The sequence below is a fragment of the Helianthus annuus genome, chromosome 6 (genome assembly GCF_002127325.2).
Source record: "Helianthus annuus cultivar XRQ/B chromosome 6, HanXRQr2.0-SUNRISE, whole genome shotgun sequence".
In the NCBI taxonomy this organism is placed as follows: Eukaryota; Viridiplantae; Streptophyta; class Magnoliopsida; order Asterales; family Asteraceae; genus Helianthus; species Helianthus annuus.
Window position 1 is genome coordinate 1,541,639 of NC_035438.2, and position 5,724 is coordinate 1,547,362.

At 31.9% G+C, this 5,724-nt stretch overlaps 1 long non-coding RNA gene across 1 annotated transcript; it reads left to right on the forward strand.

Moving 5' to 3' along the window:
* The first annotated feature begins 4,876 nt into the window (after nucleotides 1–4,876).
* On the forward strand, nucleotides 4,877–5,724 carry LOC110945129. Its single transcript, XR_002595048.2, has 2 exons — nucleotides 4,877–5,012; nucleotides 5,475–5,724. It is a non-coding gene; the product is annotated as an uncharacterized LOC110945129 (long non-coding RNA).

Here is a 5,724-nt window from a genome sequence, read left to right on the forward strand (position 1 = left end):
AACTTTATCAGTTTCCCAGAATCTTGAACAAGATTAGGGGTGTAAAGATTCAAGCTTTATACCATTTTGAAAAAAGTCGTTGATTTTGTGTTAGATTAAGGGGATTAGAGGTGTAAAGATTGAAAGTTGATGAATAACCCACAATCTTTTATGATGAAAATGGAAGTGGGTACAATTAAAAGACAATTACCGATGGATTTACAAGAAGAAACACAAGAAAAAAAAGGAAGAAAAGAGACGGGGATGTCGTGATTTAAACGGGGAAGAAAAGAATGTATGTGAAATGGTTCAAGAAAGAGAGAGAGAGAGAGTGCAGATGAGAGATGTAGAGAGAGAGAGGAGAGAGGGTTTTTAATTAACATCTTATTCTTTAATCTTTTTACATATTTAGTCCCTTGATATAAGTTATTCACTCAATAGTCTTTGAAGAGGTAAAATGACAATACTACCCTTATGTGCAAATCATATGACAATATTTAACAAAAAAATTTGACTGAGTTAGGGCTAAAGGATATAACATGCAGGATTTTGAAACGTTAAGGACAAAACTCGTCAAATTTAAAGGTAAAGGACACCGCTTGCAATTTCCTATATACATAAAGGACAAAACTTACAATTCACTCTTATTTTTATTAATAGAGGACTTCATCCACACCATGCAAGTTAAAGAGGGGTGTGATAAAGCCCCAAGGGTGACATGGCGCTATCATGAAGCTGATGTGGACTGATAAAGCCCCTTAGGGCTCCAACCACACCTCATAGCCTAAGAATTTATGTTTCTGATTTATGTAAAGGTTTTTGGTTTAAAAAAATCAAATTCTCTTTTATAAATAAATTGATTAAAAACTCAAGCTTCTCTAAGAAAAATAGTATGCATAAAACTAGTTATATAGTTATCTTCATATAATGAAAATATATTCTCATACAAATAATATAAGGAATTTCCATATAATTTTTTTTATTACCAACAGTAAGATTAATAAAATATAATTATAAAAATTACATTCTTTTAGGCAAATATTGTTGCATAATTTTTTTAAAGGCGTACGGTTAGGATATCGCTAACCGAGTTAGTAGTTAGTATGTTAGTATCACCAAGTTAGTATTAAAACCCCCTTACCACTAGGCCAAGAGATCTTTAGTAGTGTTACATAACTAAAATGAGCTTTTATCGATAAGATGCCGTAAACTAAAATAAGAACAAAGCTAAAAAAGATACTAAATCTTGTTTCATTATCCATATTCACAGAAGTAGTATTTTGTAACAACTTATAAAACCTTTATTTATAGCTGGGATAAGTAAGTAAAAATATCATATGATTAACAAAAGATTTAATATAACTAGTCACATCTTAAGGGTGAAATAAGGTTTAAGGACCATTAGAACCTGGGTTCGATTCCTAGAAGGAGAGTTTTCTCAAATTTATTGGGTTTCCTCATAAATTGGTGTACATGGATTGCCTAGTGGAGATGGATATGATCAGGTGATTCCGCTAGTGGCGTGATGATACTCCAGTAGTAAGTCAGTGATCTAAATTTTCCATTCAAAAATAAAAATAAAAAATATAGGAAATAAGTATTGATTATCTCACAAGAAGTCGTTCAAACAAAATATTTTAATGTGTTGGAACTTGGAAGGATAACCTTAAAAATCATAACTCTTTTAACCTTTTTTTTAAGGTGACAAGTTACTCATTAACTTTTTATTCTTAGGTGAATTTCTTGACTTGAACCCAAGACATTCAAAGATGCACTTTGCTTTTGCTAATGGGTCACTGTCTTTTTTTGTGAGTCAGGCCTAATCCAAGCATAATAAGCTAGAGAAGTGGGCTGACTACCACTTTGGGTTATGATACAGCTGCAGTGCTGCCTGTTGGGCTGCTGGCATTAGGGAAAAGTAACTTAATATGATTTAACACAATGGGCCGGAGCTTTATGCTGCCAGGTTTGATAAACTTATAGAATGGGCTTTGAAGTTTATATGATTATTTTACCCATGGTTTTGACTTTTGATTTATTTCTTTCAAGAACTTAGCAATACCACTAAACATTTTTTTTATTTAAATTAAGATAGATAATTGAAAAATGTTTAGATGGGAAAACAAATATCTAGAGACTAGAATAATGATATTTGGCAAAAAAAAAAAAAATACAACACACACAATAAAAAAAAGAAAGAAAACTTTTAATTTATTAGTATAGATATATTGTTATTTAATACTCTTAAAAGAATTCAAATAGCTGCAAGAACCACTTTAGATGTTAGACAACAGGAGAGAAAAACAAAGACATTTATGTAGTTAAATATCACAATTAAAAAAACACACAAATTGTTATATGATTCATTGTAAAAAATTAATTAAACTTTTTTTTTATGTATTGAATGGCTATATGTCTATATATCTATATCTATATATAATCTAAAATTTAGTTATATGTTCTGTTTTAAAATCAACATTTATGATGTTTTAAATGTAGTACTTAAAATAATATTGATTAAAATAATATATTACAAAATCATAAGTCCGCTTCCATCCACCTTATTCGTTTTAATTAGGGTTTTGAACATGGAAATTAGGGAAGGTGTGGAGAAAGCCATCGACTCTCAACCTCTAAACCTGTGGAAGAAGCCATCGACTCTCAACCTCTAAACAAGATCCAATCACAGGTACGATTGACATACGTATGCATCCAAATTTGTGTGAAACGAATGAAAAAGATTGGTTCTTTGTGTGAAACGATCATGTTATACATTGAAGGGGAAGAAAACATGGAGATCCAATATTAGCTCCGAAGATATGCTCACCGAAGTTCCGAGCGATTCTCTGTTCTTCGTCGATAAATCCAAAGGTTAGATTAATAGCTTAATTACTTGGCTTAATTACAGCTTAATTACTTAGATATTAACAGTTTAATTACTTGGACATTATTGTAAATTGAACGACGCACGCCAGGTGTTTGTTAAAATGCTCGACTGAAAAATAAGTTGGATTTCGATGACATAATTAACATAAAAAATAAAGTATAGGAATTACAATTACAAAGTATATCATCTTTAACTTTTTAACTACCGATTCCACGACAAATGCGGTCATCGTGTGCTTCAATGACACTGCACAGATTCTAACAAGCACCATTGCTCAACCTATACTCAATGTGGAATCGGGTCTCTCGCATATCTACATCGTTTATTCCGAAACCATCCAGGATAGCTTCACTCCAGTCATGATACAGAACTCTAACGGTAGCATCTCAACGCTCCCAAACTGCTTACACTCACTTGTAGGCACCACCCGAACCATCCAAGTTGATACATCCACATACTACCATCATGGGGCCTTTGAGAGCTTCAACTGCAAGCGTGTGCTCCCAGACGAAACCGATTGTCAATCCGTTGTATCTACCACTCCTACTCCCATGACTAGGAAGGGTAAGGGGGTGATGACAATACCAACACCGGTTAAGCTCAAAGAAACAATCAGAAAGTACATGTAAGTTTCTATATATACTTTTGACTTACCAGATTCCATGAACCACATAACTACATATCCATTTGTGTTGTGTTTAAGTAAATGTTCAAAATTGAATATTTGTCACTATGTCAATACTTGAACGGAGTTACATTCTATCAAGTTTTTAGTACAAAATAATGGAATATGAACTACTAATATATACATCATCCAAGTTAAAGTTCTGCCTAACATTTCCTTTCTTTCTTTCCCAGCCCTACTTATGAAGGTTCTGAGTCAGATGGTTCTGTGGGTAGCGCTCCAGGTGAAAGGTATATATTTAGCCTATAAGCATATACGTTTAAGACATCATATCTATTTGTGTTGTGTTTAAGTAAATGTTCAAAATTGAATATTTGTCACTATGTCAATACTTGAACGAAGTTACATTCTATCAAGTTTTTAGTACAAAATAAAGGAATAAGAACTACTAATATATACATCATCCAAGTTATAGTTCTTCCTAAGATTTCCTTTTTTTGTTTCCCAACCCTACTTATGAAGGTTCTTATTCAGATGGTTCTGTGGGTAGCGCTCCAGGTGAAAGATATATATAGCATATAAGCATATAGGGTAAGGATAGTGTAAAAAGGGGCTAAAGTGTAAGAAGTGTGAGAAGTGTATTATAACACTATATATAATATTATATAACACCATATAAACATCGTATAACAACATGTAACACCATATAATACCATATAACACTATGTAACACTATATATCATTATATAACAAATATAACACTATACATCTATTATAGACATGCTATCACACAACCTATAGTGTTATATTTGTTATATAATGATATATAGTGTTACATAGAGTTATATGGTATTATATGATGTTACATATTGTTATACGGTGTTTATATGGTGTTATATAGTGTTATATATAGTGTTATAATACACTTCTTACACTTCTCACACTTTGAGCACTTTTTACAGGATCCTCTACCTAAGCATATAGATATTTATTTATTTTTTCAAATAAGGTAGGTAGTAATATTAGGTTTGACATATATTATTTTATTTATAATCGTGAAAAAATTAATGGTCAATTCCCTTACATTACTTCATATCTTTTTCATAATTTCCTAACTATGGATGCATGTGTACAACTTAGTAGTTTATGCACCCATACCAATATATACCTCCTTTGAAACCAATTGAGTAGCCTTATTAGTTATAATTTCAATTTTCAAAGCTTGGTTAATAGCTTATCTGGACTTGAATTATAGGCCAAGTAATAATGTACAAATGGGCCTAATATATTCATCTGAATACATTAATCGACATCTCTTAAGAATGAACCAACACCGACATTTTTCAGCAAGATATGATATTTTAACTCATCCAATGAAAAAACTCTTAAGAGACTTGTGAATAAGCTTAAAAAATCACCTCAAGAGGTTTTTGATTCATTGAAAAATCAAACAGTTGATTTAGTGTTCACTGCTCATCCAACTCAGGCTATTAGGAGATCTTTGCTTCAAAAACATGGAAGGTATGTTCTATAATGCTTTGAATAAGTCTTACTTTCATTAAAAGAGTTGTGGGTAGGCCTGTAAGCGAACCGATACGGATGTTCTTAATAAACGAATGAACATGATTTGTTCATTAATTAAATGAACAAACATGAACACATGCTTTGTTAGTTTATATATGTTCATAAACGTTCGTTCACTTAAAAATTTGTTTATGTGTGTTCATTTACCTTCATTTATCTATGTTTAAGTTCGTTTAATATTCATTTCAAGTTTTTAGGCAGTTACAATTTAGTCTGGTTTTATTTAATTTATTGTAGCATATTGTAATATGATTTAAGGTTTTCATATGGTAGTGAGTTCTCTCAATGATTTTTATGGGTTAGTCATGTATGGAGAGTCATGCGTGCACATATGTTAAGATATTTGATTTGACTAACTCATAGCCGTTGCTTATGTTTACTTGCTTAAACCTGTTGTAGACAAGAAACTACTAAGGGGAAGGGCGACTACATGGGCATGCATTAGCGGCAGAAGATTTCGTGAATTATTGAATAAAACCGGAAGCTTTATGAACTCCTTTAAGTTTTTTTCCTGTAATGTATGTTTTTAGACTTGGCATACATGTTTGTTCTTAAACACATTCCGCAAACAAAGTTTCCTGTGCTATGCACGCCTTAAATTTTGTGTGGCCGGCTTATGGTACAAGCTCTTATGACGTTTTGTATGGCT